General features: G+C 43.0%; 1 protein-coding gene across 17 annotated transcripts in view; it reads left to right on the forward strand.

The window, feature by feature from the left end:
• The window catches only part of dmd (dystrophin), a 419464-nt gene that overhangs the window by 103866 nt on the left and 297362 nt on the right, over positions 1–18236 (forward strand). The window lies entirely within an intron of this gene.

The following is an 18236-nucleotide window of genomic DNA, read 5'->3' on the forward strand; positions in this document are numbered from 1 at the left end:
AGGTGGCAGACTACCACAGTACCCCCCCCTCAACGGGAGCCTCCTGTCGACCCACCAGGTTTCTCCGGGGGGGCCCGGTGAAATTCCTTCACCATCCTAGGATCGAGGATGCGGGAACGGGGAACCCAGGACCGTTCCTCTGGGCCATATCCTTCCCAGTCCACAAGGTATTGGAACCCCCTCCCACGGCGGCGTACATCCATAAGACGTCTGACGGAGAAGGCCAGTTGGTTATCAATGACCCGGGTGGGTGGAGGGGTGACGGAAGGAGGGCACAGAGTGCTGGAGGCGACTGGTTTGAGCTGAGAAACGTGAAAGGTAGGATGGACCCTCATGGAGCGGGGTAGCTTGAGTCTGACAGCAGCTGGGTTAATGATGCGTTCAATAATAAAAGGACCAATGTAGCGGGGAGACAGTTTCTTAGACTCTGTCCTTAATGGAATATTCTTTGAAGATAACCAAACACTCTGACCTGGTCTGTAAGTGGGTGCTGGTATTCGGTGACGATATCTGGTATCTGGCGGTTCCTCTCAGTAGACCGAAGAAGGGCGGCCCGAGTCCCCCTCCAAACCCTTCGGCAACGCCGAAGGTGGTGTTGCACGGATGGAACCGCTACCTTACCCTCTTGGGCTGGAAACAGGGGTGGCTGATACCCAAGCAAGGATTCAAAAGGGGAGAGTCCGGAAGCTGCGCACATTAGGGAGTTGTGCGCATACTCTACCCAGGGGAGTTGGGAACTCCAAGAGGAGGGATTGGAGGCGACCACACAACGAAGAGCTGCTTCAAGGTCCTGATTAGCTCTCTCTGTCTGCCCATTCGATTGTGGGTGGAAGCCGGAGGAGAGACTAATGGTTGCCCACAAAGCTTGGCCAAAGGCTCTCCAGACCTGAGAAATAAACTGGGGACCTCGATCCGAAACAATGTCCAAAGAGATCCCATGGAGTCGGAACACTTGATGGGTCAGGAGCTCCGCCATCTCCAGCGCAGAAGGGAGCTTGTGTAAGGCCACGAAGTGTACCGCCTTGGAAAATCGGTCCACAATGGTTAGTATGGTGGTGTTCCCCTGCGATGGAGGCAGTCCGGTGACGAAGTCCAGGGCAATATGGGACCAAGGACGACTGGGAACTGGGAGTGGTAGCAGAAGACCAGCTGGTGGTCGATGTGAAGACTTCCCACGAGCACAGATGGTACAGGCGGCCACGAATGCCCGGGTGTCGGCCTCCATGGTGGTCCACCAAAAGTGCCGTCGGAGGAGAGAGAGAGTTCGGGTGATGCCAGCGTGACAGGCGAAGCGGGAGTTGTGGACCCATTGCAGTACTTGGGATCGAGTGGCATCGGGAACAAACAAGCGGTTCGGTGGACCGTTACCTGGGTCTGGGTGATCCCTCTGGGCCTCCCTCACTTTGGCTTCGATCTCCCACGTGAGGGCTGCTACCACACAGGTGGGGGGCAGAATCGTGTCTGACCTGGTCTCATGGTCCAGGGGAAGATCTTGACGGAACAAGGCATCGGCCTTGATGTTCTTAGATCCGGGTCGGTAGGTGAGGGTGAATTCAAAGCGCAACGCCAAAGAACAACGCCCAACGTGCTTGCCAAGAGTTTAATCTCTTAGCCGACTGAATATACTCAAGGTTCTTATGGTCTGTCCAGACTATAAATGGCTGCTCAGCTCCCTCCAGCCAATGGCGCCACTCCTCCAAAGCCATTTTGGCAGCCAAGAGCTCCCTGTTGCCCACATCATAATTACGTTCGGCGGTGGTGAGTCGGCGGGAGAAAAATGCACAAGGGTGGAGTCTCTGGTCGGCATCGGAGTACTGGCTCCGACCCCCACGTCCGAAGCGTCCACCTCCACCATGAATTGACGTGTAGCATCCAGTTGGATCAGGATGGGCGCGGCAGTGAACAGGGCCTTAAATTTGGCCCAGGCTGTGTCAGCCTCTGCGCTCCAAGCGAAAGCCACTTTCGAGGAGGTGAGTTTGGTGAGGGGGGCCGCCACACGACTGTAGTCCCGGATGAATCTCCAATAGAAATTCGCAAACCCGAGGAAGCATTGCAGCTGCTTTCGGTTGGTAGGTGTAGGCCACTCCGATACCGCCTTTATCTTGGCCGGGTCCATCTTCATCCGCCCACTCTCCAAGATGTAGCCCAAGAAACCGACGGAGTCCGCATGGAATTCGCACTTCTCTGCCTTGACGAAAAGACGGTTCTCCAAGAGCCGTTGCAATACTAGACAGACGTGATTGATGTGGCTGGCTGGATCTCGGGAGAAGATGAGGATGTCGTCAAGGTAGACGACAACAAAGCGGTTCAGGAAGTCGCGGAGAACGTCATTCACCAGAGCTTAGAATACTGCCGGTGCGTTGGTGAGTCCAAACGGCATGACTAGGTATTCAAAATGTCCCAGGGGTGTGTTGAAGGCAGTCTTCCATTCGTCTCCCTCCCTTATGCGGACCAGATGGTAAGCATTGCGGAGATCCAGCTTAGTGAAGATGGTGGACCCGTGGAGAGGTTCGAATGCTGAATTGATGAGAGGCAGGGGGTACTTGTTCTTCACGGTAATGAGGTTAAGACCTCTGTAGTCTATGCAGGGGCGTAGTGTCTTGTCTTTCTTGGCCACAAAGAAAAACCGTGCCCCTACCGGTGAGGAGGACGCTCGAATGAGGCCTGTCTGCAAGGAGTCTCTGATGTATGTCTCCATGGCCTCCCGTTCGGGTCGAGACAGATTGTAGAGGCGACTCAATGGAAGGGAGGTGCCAGGCAGGAGATCGATGGCGCAATCATAAGGGCAGTGTGGAGGAAGGGACAGAGCCCGGTCTTTACTGAACACCTCTTGTTGGTCGTGGTATTCCCTCGGGATCGAGGTTAGGTCGGAAGGAGCTGGAGAGGGTGTGGGGGTCTTGACCTCAGAGGGGGACCGGGCAGACTGGAGGCAGGTGGAGAGACAGTAAGAGCTCCAGCTCAGGATTCTTCCTGTCTCCCAATTAATGTGGGGATTGTGTTGCCGCAGCCAGGGATAACCCAGAACCGAGGCGCCGAGATGAGTTGAAAGCGAAGCTCCTCGCGATGATTACCGGACAGGACAAGAGTAACTGGGAGAGTGCAATGGGTTATCCGGGCTAGGGAACGACCATTCAGAGCCTCCACTTTCCGTGGACACTGCAACAACTCCGTGGAGATGCCTGCCTGTCGAGCTAGGTCCACATCCAGGAAGTTGTCCTCAGCCCCTGAGTCGACCAGAACCAGCAGCGGAAGAGAAGCACATGGGAGATGAAGAGTTGCCGGAACCTGTAGTCGGGAGAGCTCCGGCTGACGAGGGTTGTTGTGGCTCACCAGAACCCCCACTGCAACTGGTGAGCCTAATCTTTTGGCCTCACAGGACAGGAAGCCAGGAAGTGCCCCTGTTGGCCGCCATAGTAACACTCCCCCGCTGTCCGTCTCCATAACCTCTTTTCCGGTGTGAGACGAGCCCGGCCAAGCTGCATTGGCTGAGGGTCTGGACTGACGGGTAACTGCAGGCATCGTCTCCAGGAAGTCAGCCAAGGATATCGAGGTGAGAGGCCAGCTGGCGTGTGTAGCCTCTGCCCAAGCTAACGCTCTTCCCCGTAGCAGTCCCACGATGTAGTTAATCTTTGACTGGTCAGAGGAGAACGTGACCGGACTCTGGCAGAAAACCAAGGAACATTGCAACAAGAAGCCCCGACAACCGGTAACCTCTCCGGAGAAGTGGCTCGGGTCCGAAGTGTGGGATTCCCGGAGGGGTGGAGACGACAGGGCAGGAGCCGGTGTGGCCGGTGGTGTTAACGCCACCGGAGCCGAAAGTTGAGAGGAAAGTCTGGAGACCTTTTGGGTTAGCTGGGTAATCTGGGTGACCATGGCCTGGTTGCTGTCTGTTAGTGCCCGGATTAGCTGCTCATGCTGTCCAAGGAGAATGCCCTGGTTGGTCAGTGCTAGATGGAAAGGTGTTGCTTCCGGGTTGGCGTCTGTGGGGTTCATGTTTGGCCATGACTGTATGTACGATCTTCGAACCCCAAAAAATGCAGAATATCGTGATGTCTTATAATCCAATACACACTTTATTTGCAATAAAGTAGAATAGTGGGAAGGGCCGTAATAGTTCAGATCGAAACCAGCGATGTCGAACTTGGTAACCCCAGGAAAGTAGCAGTGATGGTGAACAGGCAATGTGGACTGATGACGACAGGCAAGGTGAAGCTGTCTGGAGAAGCAGGCAAACAGGCTGACAGGAATCCAGGAAACGACAGGAGCGGTGATCACCAGCACCGGATAATCCTTCAGGCAGAGCAAAAGACAGAATCAAAAACACGAAGGAAAAACACACTTGCAAAAGTGTACTTAGCTTAAGAAGAGCCTTGATGTAGTTGTCGTACAATGTACGGGGACGATCTGGCATCGGTGTAGTGGAAGAGCCTGGCATATAAGCTGTGGAGACTGATAAGTAGATAGGAGACAGATGTGCCGGTGATCAGCAGCAGGTGGGGGTTCCTGGAGCCAGGCAGATGACATACACACACACACACACATCCAAAGACAAGTAGGGGACCCACAAGACACACCAGGAAGGGGAACACAACAGAGAACACAGGGCTGGGGAGGAAAAGGTGGCAGACTACCACAAAAAGTGCTTAAAAAGTGAAATCCTTATACATATATTGTAGTGTTACACAGAGGTTTGCAAGTGATTTGCCAACACAGTGATGGCGGTTTGTTTACCTCTGTCTACAACCTGGATTCATCTATAGCTTCTGGCCACCAATGGCAGAACTGAGTCCACTTCTGCTGAGCAGTACTCCAGTTGGTGAGCGAGGAAGAAAATCCTACGGCATCTTTGATTTGACATGATTTGCATTGACTGTAATGCAAGAGACCAGTTGTTGTCGGTTGGAGTAATTAGTGTTATTTGTTACTTTACACGTTCCTGAGATATTTTTTCTCCACCTAAGAAGATTGACTACGATCTGGCAAGTTTGTATATTAACAATATTGGCAAATTCTATGAGTCCCAGAGTGACAGAAATGTCTGTCCTGAGGCTTTATTGTTAACATTTAAAAAAAAACAAAAAACTGTGGTGTACAGCGCTGTGATTGGCAGTTGGTGGACATGTTTTTGTAAAGCAGGGTAAACGTCAAAAGTGTTTCTCTCTCTCAAGTGTGGTACATTTCTGTTTTTATTACCATCTCTCTGCCATCAGTCCATCCCTTCTCCAATTTCTTTTTCTTCTGTTCTCTTCCTCCCTCTGTCTTTCTCCTGGCTGCAGATGATGGGTATCAGCTCTACATTTGGAGCTTGTAAATGTATTTTTTCCTGGACAGCTGCAGACACACACTGACTGACACACACACACATGCACACAACAGAATAGCAGTAGTTGGCCCAGCTGTGCCTCTCCAGCTGAAGAGAAAGGGCTGGAGTACATCTGTGGCAGCCTTAGTATGAAATGCAGCACTCTCTCTCTCTCTCTCTCTCTCTCTCTCTCTCTCACTCACACACACACACACACACACAGCTCTTCATTTTTCAATCTGAGGATCTCTGCCACCACATTCCGGCAAAATGTGTGTGTCTGTGTGTGCACTACCAATATGTGTTTGTTTGTGTGCATGTGTGTGTCTCAGAGTGAGGTCACTAGATTAGGTGAACACAACAGTGTGGGAAACTGAGGCTGACATTAGTTTGACTGTGAGTGTGTGTGAGAGTGTGTGTGTTTGCCTAAGTGTGTATGGTGCTAATTGACATTGAGGCTGACATAAGATTGTCATCCATGCCTCTGACTTTACAATCATCTTTTTTAACTCTCTCTCTCCTGCTGTCACTTTTCTTTCTGGTTCCCTCTCTTTCTCTTCCTTTTCCTCATCATTCTGTCTCTCCCCCTTTACTTCTCTCTTCCTTCTCCTCTCCTCTCTTCATCTGATTCCACCTCCTCTCTCTCTCACCGCCAGCTATCTCCCTCTCTGTCCTCCCTCTCTCCATCACTTCCTCTCCATCTCATCTCTCAGTAATGACCTGATCTGATTGGATTTGGTCTCAGATTCCTTCCGTGGCTAATAGCTGTGACCGTTGCTAGGCAGCTGGTGCCAAAACAGCGACAAACATGGCTGTTGCGCCGGGCCACACCAACAACGGAGATGGATCACTTGTTTGCCCTCGCGGGGCTTCTTTGCTTACACTTTCACTGAGCTCCATTAGGACGGTGACAGGCCTGTTGAGACTGGCCTCCATGATGGATCGGACAGTTACCATGAATTTATCTATCTATCACACAGTGCATGTCTATTAGAAATACATTTTAGATTGATAAGTACAAGTTCTGCATAATCTCCAGGCAGATATGTGACATATAAATGACATTTAGCGTCAGACTCAGTTAATTATCATTTCAGTTGAACGTGATCTTAGCTCTTCTACCGAGAGTACAGAAGTGCTATGGAAAGGTTGGCATCTGAACCGTAAATATAACTTAAAGCACATTACATACAGACATGATAAAGAAGATTTAATAACGGTGTGCTTGAGTGTAAAATACCACAGGATGAGTTCTTTTTAGCTGTAAGATTGTAAATCAAGTGTATCACAGCAGCCCATGCAGGCAAAGAGATAAAGAAGCATCACCCTTTGTGTGATGTCAAATTCATTTACATAGCAGAAGAGGATTACATTAGCTGTTGGAGAAATTACAGCTAATATATGGAGATTTATAGTTTAATTTCCAGTGTAACACAACTTTAACTTGCCTTCTGCTTGGTAATGATCAGATATAGTAGTAGGAAAATAAAGTTTCCTGCACAGTGGTGAAACTAGATTGCTTGATTGATGATGTTTGCTCTTAAAAAACTTTTTTTTTGGTAAAAAACATGCTTGTTAATGAGAAAATGTACATGGATTTAGCAGTTTAGTTTGTTGACCACCTCCAGTCTAGCCAGATTTGACTGACAAGAAGTAGCCCAGTCAGAGCCTAGAATCTGCCCAATGGTAGTAAAAATTTATATTTTTATCCATATGGATACAGTATATATGATTTTTTTTCTACAAAGTCTTTTGGATAATGTTACATTAAATGTTAAAAGTCTTCACTTATATCTTGGGATATCCTCAGGAAGTAGACTTTAAGTCACATTGAAGCTAAAAATATGTGTATCACATCTGTGTGTTCAGATTTGACTTAGTTATGACTGATTTTGGGGGATTGTAACAAACCTTTCATTTGTTACTACTTCTCTAAACCAATGCTAAATGTATGTACATGTAAACAAACTGGAGTTTGCAGATGAATAAGCAGCTAGTTGGGTTAGCTGGCAACTAGTATGCAGTTAGCTACCACTGAGTTTGGACTCAGATACAAGCGTTTGAAATGATTAATGTAAAATTAAAGTTTACCCTAAAACAGCCGCAGAGCAGTCAGCAGTGGCAGCAATTAATAGGGACCCAATCCAATTCAATTCAAATCAGTTTTATTTATATAGCGCCAATTCATAACAGAAGTTATCTCATTGCACTTTTCCTATAGAGCAGAAAGAAAGATAGAGAGAGAGAGCGAGAGAGAGAGAGAATACAGTAGCACAATGCAAATTCCACATAGGATTTTAAAATAATAATTATGAGACTCTACAGCTCCGGAGGCAGAAATACCTGCTGAAAGCGACAGAAGGAGAGAGGAGAGAAACGAGAAAGGACAAAACTACGGGGGAGAGCAGATGTCGAGTTAGTAACATACAATAATGGGATAAAAATGCATACAAATGGAGAGGGAGAGAAGGAGAGAGGAAAGAGGTGCATCATGGAATGTCTCCAGGCAGTCTAGGCCTATAACAGCATAACTAAGGGATGGTTCGGGGCTCACCCAAGCCAGCCCTAACTATAAGCTTTTTCAAAGAGGAAAGTCTTAAGCCTACTCTTAAATGTGGAGATGGTGTCTGCCTCCTGGACCCAAACTGGGATCTGATGCCACAGGAGAGGAGCTTGATAACTGAAAGCTCTGGCTCCCATTCTACTTTTGGAGACTCTAGGAACCACAAGTAACCCTGCATCCTGGGAGCACAGTGTTCTAGTCAGGTAATAAGGTATTATGAGATCTTTAAGATACAATGGTGCCAGACCATAAAGGGCTTTGTAGGTGAGGAGAAGGATTTCAAATACTATTCTGGATTTCACAGCAAGCCAGTGCAGAGAAGCTAATATTGGAGAATTATAATCTCTTTTTCTAGTTCTTGTCAGTACACGTGCAGCAGCATTCTGGATCAACTGGAGAGTCTTCAATTTGCTTCAGTCTCTGAGCTCAACCTGCCTATATTTGGGACAGGCGTCTATATGGGACTTTCACATAAAACTGCTCATGATTTCCATAAAATGAATTGAACGATTGCATTGTGGAGAACCGATCTAACTATGTGTAGCATGTCCATATTGACTAAAGTTAAAATATTTATATTTGTATGCGCAATCTAAGCAGCTTACAACCAACTCAAGTGGGTAAAAGGTTTTATACATCCAAATAACTTCTATAAAAACCAGTAAAAGGGACCAGTGTCTAATTGGGATGCTTTTAATTAAAGTTTTATAGTATTTGGAAAGCCTTAGGAGACTTGCCCTGCTTGAGAATATATACGCTTATTTACTGGAGTAGTGTTTCATGAATCCCAACACAATAGAAGTGGTGAGTGGTAAGTTAGCAAGACCTATAGTAGTCAGACTTATGAGAATAAGTGGGAAAATAAATGGGAATCAAGTGACAACCTCCTGGGCTGAAAAATGAAGCCAATGTGGAAGTGCCAAAAACTGCAGTTCCTTGAATGGACACTTGAGGCTGGCTCCAAAAGCGAGTCAATCGTCACGGAGACTACTATTTTATACAGTCTATAATGGGAAAATGCACATGGTTCCATAGTTAGCATTTTGAAAAGTTCAGGACAGGATACTGACAGTTTCTTAAGTAGTACTGCTGTGTACTGCAGGAAAGCTGTGTTACACTCTTCCATAGCTGCAGACTTCTTTTAGCCCACTGGTGAACAGACACAGAGACTGACCAGACAATAACTAGGCCATACTTTGATAGATTCAGTGCTCTATTACAAAATGCACTGTCTGAAACACTACGGGCTTTGTGTGTCCTCTCTGGGGACTAATTTCTTCAATTCCTGCTGGAGTTCAACATGAAAGCTTTAAAGGTGCTGCTGCGACGGCTCAAACTGTAGTTATACTACCTACAGCAGTTCCACTGAGGTCTATTAACTGTGCAACTGAGAAACCACCACCGGCGTCCATGGCAGTGGTGTGAGACACTCAGCACCTCTCCATGGCTTTTGTGAAATACCTCTCGAAGGCTAACAGTCTTCTCTCTGTTCAAGATTACATCAAAAATATTGATGACTTTTACTTTTGCTATGTTCTTGCTTTGTCTCAAGCATTAATTCTTATATGGCTGCTTGCTTTGTAAAAAAGTAAAAATGGCTGTTTGCATATTTCTTTAAGCTTAGTTTTCTGTTGCAGGTTTGGTAAGCCATCCTCAGCATGAGCATCTGCTAAATGCCTAAAATGTAAATGGAACGTAATGACTCAAGTTGAAAATGTATTTATGGATTTGTATTTGCTTCCTGAGGAGAGTGCTCTATTTGTCCTTTTTCACTTTGAAAGCAAGAGCCATTAAGGAGGACAAAAACGATGCCCGCTCTCCTGAAGTGTTAAAACTTAAAATCTTTTTATATATTTAAATACATTTATTTATTAACTTTTTCTCTGGCAACACAGAACAGGAAGATTTTATGTGCAGTTTGAAGTGTGGGCTCAGTTCTTCCTCAGAGCCTGTGCCTTAAAAACATGCAGGCCTTTCTCCCAGAAGAAATTTTGACATTTCACAGTAGGAAAAGCACAGGTGTAAATAATAACATTAATGATGGCTAAATTCTGGGAGTCAAAGGGAAGAGAGTAGGGTCCTTAGTAAGTGAGGTACGTCACTTCCTTTTCTGCCACGAAAGTATAAAAGTAAATAGGTTTATTTTTAGGGTTCATTTAACTCTTTGTGCTCCAAATGAGAGGGTAACAGCACTGTGACTTCTGTGTAAAAATCAAAGCTGTAAGAAAGTCACACAGAGTAAAATGTATTAGTGGGCAAAAATAACTTCATCATCAGTCTTTTATGAAAATGTGTGTATCTAGCATTACATTTTAACCAAGCGCCTTCCTCTGTATAGCCTCACAAAATTATCAATAAAAGAGGACAAAACTCAGACAATTAAACAAATGGCCAACAATAAATAAAAAGTCTATGGACACCACTGAGGTTGCAACGAGCATTATTAAACCACGTAAATTAAATAGCCTGACTCTAAACAATATAAACTCCACAGTGAGCCCACAAACACACATATTAATACAAAGCAGACACACCACGTAGTGGGCACACACACAGTGTTACGTAGGAAATGCAGTGGTTGCCGACGCTTTCATTTGTACGGTGAGTTACAACAGTAAGTGAATTTGTTATTCTACTCACATTTCTGAACGTCATTTGTGAGCTTTGAGCACCGCAAAGTCCTCCACAATCTGCTCTAGGTTCAACTTCTCTGCTTGTTCATTCTCACAGCATAATATAACCAGTCCACTCAGCCTCTCTGTCCCACTATAACCAGTCCACTCAGCCTTTCTGCCCCACTGTACTCCTCAAAGTTTTTTACCGCTTAGAGCTGAATGTGGCTCTGCAGTCACAACTATGACAGAGATTATTGTCAAAAACAGCAGGAAGGCCTCACATACCTCATTGAACAGCCCTGTCTCCTAGAAATTACATTTATACACAACTAATTTACAACAGCAAAAAGGATTTGAGGGAAATTACATTTTCTATTAATAGAGGAAATGTTGTTAATTAACGTACCTGGCAAATTGCAAAAATGTTGATACTAAATGTATCAGTAAAATGTTCACAACAACGTATTTCATTTGTTTTCCTTGCAATACACTATCCACTCGTAGTGACTACAGCATTATTAAACATTTTTTATTGACATTTAACCAAAATCACCATCTTTCCCTAACCTTAACCAAAATGCTTTTGTTGCCCAAACCTGGAATCAAACAGGAGTCTGGACGCAAACCCTGGACTGTGCTGTCACAGTCCTGCAGTTTGCACGCCCCACATCCACCACAGTCACTGCCTTGCAATTAAACAAAATGTTGTCTCTGAACATAGTCCAAGCAGTTTAGTAATATACAAATGGAATTTCTAGGAAACTGGGTTGCACTGAAGGCAAAAGTTCCTCAGTAAACACAGAAGTCATTTGGATGATCCACCATAAGCATTTCAGCATTTAGCCAAACCCATTGGCCATGCAGCATCATGGGTGTGTTTGGTTTGGGTCAATTGTTTACCGGGTTGCGTGTTCACTGGGTGGTGCATTAAATCAGTGATTAATGAAGGTAGATGCAACCTTTTTTAACTTTACCACGGTACAACAATATCAACCTCAATGAATCATCCTTAAATTTATTGCACTTTTTGTGCTGTTCACAAACTGCTAGCTCCGGCCCGGGTGCGACCACACCCCCATACCCCCCTGACACTCGCCCAGTGAACGTACACATTGAACATGTATGTTTTCCAGTGTGTCAGCTGAGTGCAGTGTTTCCTCTCTGGACATGGAGTTCTCTGGAGCTCTGCCTACCTCCAGCCGCAGACACACAAGCTTCTTCTCTTCTCGTGATTTGAACACCTTTCGTTTTTTCCATTCTCAAACTGTTTATCATGCCTTTTTGATATGACTTTTGCTTTTAGTCTGTAATGGATGCGAATTGAAATGTAATAAAAATTAAAATACTTGTAATAAAAAGAACTTAAAGGTCCAGTGTGTAACATTTAGGAGGACCTATAGGCAGAAATTGAATATAATATTTATAAGTATGTTTTTATTGGTGTATAATCACCTGAAAATAAGAATCGTTGACAAAAGTTGAGATGAGAGTAAATGTAATTCATTACATTGATTTTTTGTATATGTTTGACGGCAGTATGAGTTTGGGTACGCACAATTGACTAAAATCAAACGCTGACACTGACAACACAATAGAGTTATAAGTTTTATTCCAGAGGATATATTGTATTAGAATCCGTTTTTCAATCTCTTTTATAAGGCTAACTTAAATTTTAGCCTCTCCAACAGGCTAACATCACAATATCACTTTACCAAACATCAACCAGGTTGTAGTTTTTAGCATTGTATTTAGATAAATATTCTTTTTGTTTTGTGTTGGGAGTGAACCTATTTAAAACATATTGAAAGCCATACTGTCTGAGCTGTGGTCTTCTAGCAGCTCATGCTTACAGACCACAGCTCAGACCACAGCTAGCTCTGGTTGTGAACACCGGGCTGAGGTCAGTAAAACAGTGCAACACACTGACACTAAGATGACAAAGAGCAGCAAGACAAATTATTGTTTTATGTGGACATGACTGTCAATGTTTCAACTAAAAATGGTCTTTTTCTGTTAATGGTGCTGAAGTGATCACACTAGTATTCAGTAGACAATTAATGATGTCACATCATTATCTCTTAATTAGCCTTGTTGAGTCATTTATTCTTTTTTTCATTTCTCTTCATTTTTAAAAAATGTCAGGTTTACTCTTGGCCTCACATTCTTCTTTGCATAAGGAATGTTTTAAATATATTTAAAGATTATGTTATGATTATGTGATTTATAAATGTGTACCCCTTTTACTTATTTTCAGATAGTATATTACTGTTTTATTATTTGGTAAATGGACTGTAAGTGGATCTCACTAGTTTGAATTGTTTGTCAATTGACTATAAATACAGGTGTACGTTCACTTCTTTAAAGTTATGTCAGTCATGTCCACATATACTAAAATGAAATAAGTGGAAGCAAGACATCAGTGAGCAAGTATTATTTTCATTTTTGTAACTCAAAGTAGATGCTTTTGTATGCCTACTTATTTCGCTTAGTTATTTTGACATCTACTACTACTACTTGTTATTATAAACTAACAGTACTTCTACCTGAGTACAGTTTATGGCCACTCTACCCACCTCTGTATATCACCCAGTTTTTTATGGTAAGACAAAATCTGCATCCATATTTCATGACTATCAGCTCTGTACTTTGTCTCAGGTTAGAGCTCTGATTTTATTCCTGGTCTTTGTTTGTCGAATCATTTCCTGAGCCTCTGTAGTTTCACTGAGCTCCGTTCTGCTGACAGGCTCCAGCTGGCTTCCATGACGGATCAAAACAACCTTCCAGTTTCTCTCGCCATCATTAGCTGAGAAACTGATGGGTTGAAAGTACACCGCATGTTGGATTAAACTCCCCCCTCCCACCTAGTTTCAGCAGACTCTATTAGCCGGATAGCTGCTTTGATGCTGCCGCTTGTGTTGTGGGTGCACACAGCTCCAAACTCCTTTTCCTTCCTTTCGTCACTTTTTGTTGTTTGTCAAGTGCTGAGGTTTGGCGGACGCTAGGTGTGCCGCAGGTCTGGATGACTGTCTCCTGCTGTCCGACCGTCTAGTTAACTCCAAGTTCTGTTGCCTGCACAGCTTCCTTCTCAATAGGAGGTTTTCAGACATTTTTCTCCAGGGAACAGAGCACAGTATATTTGGAGATCAATCAAAGAGTTTTGTTCTGAAAAGTATGAAGCCCAGTAGGTTTCTGGGGAAATCTTTTGATAAATCCTTCCCTCACGTTAGTAATTTGAGCCCTTAAATTACAAAATCTTCCCCCAACAAAATACTGACTCGATATACTCACATTACTAAAGGTAGACAGATCAAGGGAAATGGAAAAATTAATTCAGCTCATCTTATGCTGTCATGGGATTTTTCTATTATCTTTAATGAGAAAGCCTCATAACCATAAAGTGTGTGACTGCAGTGTAGGATTTCTACCAGCCTGTGGGAAAATCTCAAGAACCAAACACAACTGTTAAAAGTTTTGTGGTGTACAGTGTACAGGGCGAGACCATGCAGAGCTTTTAAAACAAACAGAAGAACTGAAGTTAAGTTCTGAAACAAAGTTTACAGTGATATAAAAAAGCGAAAAGCAGTAAATTCTCACATTTGAGAAGCTGAAATGTCAAGCTCAAGCTGAAATCAACTGAACATGATTGAATGTATGATTTTTGCTTGAAAAAAGACTTAAATGATTAAAAGATTATCAAAATAGTTGATGATTATTTTTCATTGACTAAACGTTTCATCTCTACATGAGACCAATCAAGTGGACTCACCTTCTTTTTCTTTACAGTGTATTGGTATACGGTAATATCTACAATAATTCAACAGTTGTAAATAGGATGTATGCTTGTATGATTTAGTTTAGAAATTAAATGATCAGTGTTTGTTATCAATAAATTGGCATTCACAGTTAGAAAATGTGGTGCCCCAAAGTAAAAAAAAAAAGTATTCTTTATCTTGAGAAAATAAGATGTAAACTTGTTACAAGTTAACGTGCTAACAAGGTATTTCCTTTATGTTTTTTTCTTTAAGTAAAGCTTTTTATTGTTATATGAACATCATTTTGTTGCCGTTTGTAGCATTATATTTAGTTAAAATGAGCTACATTTTAATACCCCTCTCTCAAAGACTGTTGTTTGAGAAGAAAGAAAAAACCCACAACAAATTCACATGGGATAAAAACTAAAATCAAAGGTTTATAAAGATCTAGTTGGCACATATTAATGCACAGCATACTGTATGCCAATTGTTCTGTTATTTCTCAGTATGCGAGCTTTCCTCACAATATGTATGTGTATTTCATTCATACTGAATGTATGAATGAAATACCACACAGTAGTCAAAAACGGACCATATAAATGCTGAAGACAGTTGGAAAGTTGCCTTGTCTGTTTATCTGATCGCTGGTCGCTGTCCAGAGTGCTGATCCTGGAGCTGTCCCAGGAACTCACCATCATTCAGTCAGCAGTTTAGAGTCCTGCTGGAAAGAACTCTCATTTACCTAAACTATTTAGCTCACTGTGACTACAGATCCTGTTGCCTCTTTTCACTAAAAAAACACTGAAAAACTGCATTTATCCAGTCACTTTGTTGGAGAGTTTTGCAAACCATCAACTCTGGTGTTATTGGATTGTTTCGATTTGTTAGTGAGCTGATTGGACTCCTTTGCCATCAAAATATCCTTTCAAAACTTATTTTTTCCAAAATGCTGACATAATGAGGCACATTACCAGCAGCAGTGTCGTTCAAGTCTTTTGAAGCAGTCATTTTGTAATATAAACATGACAAAGCAGGCAGGGTTGAGATATGCCGCTTTACATGAAGTCAGCTGATCTTCTCTGAGATGTGGAAGCACATTTTCAGAAACTATCTTTTGATCAAGTGGAGGATCAATTCTGAATGCAATAGTTAATGTGCTGCGACCAATATTCATAGGCTGGTTTGCATTGTATCCTGTTGTCCCCTTAATTCTGTCAACACAAACAATGACACTGATTTTAGAGCTAGACAAAAACACTTTCATCTCAGTTAAAGAACTGGTTGTTTTGGATAGTTTATCCCCAGAAGATATAAACAAAGATTGAACAAGTTGTCTCCAAGTCTGTACTTCGTTTCAGCACAGACTACATATGTTGTGGTGTGTCATGGAACCACATCCTTTGTGTATGTGTTATTTAGAGTCCCAAAGCCTCTATTCCTGCAACATTGTACGTTTAGAGGCTGTTTTCCAATTTGGCAAAATGATTCTCTGCTGTCACATATATATTTTCTCTAACTCTGCCTCTGGTCATGGAAACCTGTTTGAGACTGATCCTCCATCTTCTTTTTTGTCTTTCACTTTGTGTCCTTCAGGTTTCTGTCCTTCTCTTTCTCTTAACCTTCTTTCTCTTTATCTATCTCTGTCTGTCTTTACTTTCCTCTCTCTCTCTCATGTCTGTTTTTCTTCTTCTCTGTTGCTCTCTTTTCTACATTTTCTCCGTTCATTTCCTTTCTACCTGTGATCTTTCCTCTCTCTTCCTTTTTGTTTCAGGCCCTGTTTAATCTATTTTCTCTTCCTGAGATTTCCTTTCCTTGTCGTTACCACCTCTCCACTTGATTTCCTCTCTTTCTCTTCTGTCTGACACCTCTCTCAAACCAAGATTAAGCTGTTGATGAGGCTCTTTAATTAGATGCATGTGGCTGTGTACATGAGTCATGAGTATATTTGTGTGTGTCCATGCATAACTGTGTGTGTGAGTGTGTGTGAAGCTGCCGCAGGTACCAGTAGCAGAACAACGTTTTAAATGGGCTATTGATTGTGCCTCTCTCTTCGTCAGTCTTTGACTTCTTCTTGCCCTCCCTGCTAATTTTTCACAAATTCACTCATTTTGCCTGACAGCACACACACATATATGCAAACTTACACACAGCTGCTCAGACACACAAACACACAAGGACATGTTCATAAACAGAAGAAAGCATACACATGCTCATGCAGATGCCCAATGTACTGTTAAAAGTCTTCCGCTGACGTCCAATGCCTGCATTTTTATAATAAATCAACCCACTTCTCACACAACAATATACACCTGATACTGACTTGTTATCAGATCATTAATTGAAACTGCTGGCTGTGACTTATTCTGTGACCCCACAGTTTAGTTGCGCAAACATCTGTGAAACAGTCATGTATACAAGGACATGAATAGCTCAATGCAATCATCGTATCATAATATAATCAAAACAGGGATAAAATCATACTGTAACATCCTAAACTCGAGTCACGAAGAAGTAAAGCTGTAATGATAAAAGATGATCTACATCCTGAAATGAAAATGAAAGTAATAAAATCAGATGTTTGCTCAGGGAATGGCAGCTGTCAAAAACATCCAGTTGCACTTTGCTAAGACCACACAGTGTCGTGAGCAAGCGACATGCTGAGCCACAACATAAATAAGCTGCAGCAGGTGAAGCATGCTTCTACAATGCTGTGTTTGTTATGTTAAAGTCTGATGTGTAAATCCCATTGAGACCTTCCTACCACAAAAGACAATGACATCCTCTAATTACATCATCTTTGCTGTTTTCTTCTGCAATGATTTAATGGCACCCGACTGGAGAATTAGAACCAACTCCTAATATTCACAAAGCAGTAGTGGATGAAAACATGCATTAATTCACATTTTCTTTTGCCAATTTTCTGGAAATTCTTGACACTCCTGCAGAAATGATCAGAGACAATCCGAGATATGAATAACAAGGTTTCTTATGTTCCATAAATCCATAATCTTATATATTTAAAACCAGGACAAGTCAGAACAGGGACACTAGTTTGCATTTAAAGGTACTAAATTTACAGACAGACATACTTTGTGTTGTTGATGACATGATACAGACCAGAGGTTTAGTGAAGTTGAATAAAGCTGAAATGAACACATGCACAAATGCACAGACACTCACAACATCTGAAAATGCATTCATTGAACATACGTGCACCTAGAACAACATTGCACTTTCATAGGCATTAATGCATAGAGAAGTGAATCCTGCATCATGGGTCAGTGACACACACACACACACACACACACACACACACACACACACACACTATGTACACAGATGTAGATGGATTACCTGCTTTAGATGAAATTGTTTGCTACATGCTTCAATTTCATTCATGCTTCACCGCTCAGCCTGCCATTATCTCACATTGGATATATGTGTGTGAATGTGTATGTGTGCTTGAGACTGCATGCTTGTGTGTGTGTGTGTGTGTGTGTGTGTGTGTGTCCGGCGTCTCACCACAGTGCACTGCTCAACGTGGGACCTTTTAATTAAGGGAGAAGTTTCATTATCAGCTCCATTAGTCATTGCTTGGCTGGTGTCAACACTCTCTCTCACACACACTGAAATAGTAATGTTAGCTGGGCTGGTATAATATTTAACCTGATGTTCTGTTTCAGGAAGTGAGTGTAATTTATTATCCATAGTAATGGGAAGTGACCCCATTTCCAGTCAAATGAGAGAGGCGGGGGAGAGGTGTTATTATAAGTCATCATGTCGTCATTTCCATTGTAATGCATGTCACAGGCCACACTACACTGTTCTGCTACAGAGAAAAACACCCTGTACAGTGGAGGATAATGTCCCTGCCATATAGTCATCTACGGTACACTTTATATTGATTTTTGGGAAACAGTCCCTCCTTGAAAATCATCATTCAGCAGTGGTGGAGGAAATATTCAGATCTGTTACCTAAGTAAAAGTACAGTACTAATACCATA

The sequence above is a fragment of the Siniperca chuatsi genome, linkage group LG24 (assembly GCF_020085105.1).
Source record: "Siniperca chuatsi isolate FFG_IHB_CAS linkage group LG24, ASM2008510v1, whole genome shotgun sequence".
Lineage (NCBI taxonomy): Eukaryota > Metazoa > Chordata > Actinopteri > Centrarchiformes > Sinipercidae > Siniperca > Siniperca chuatsi.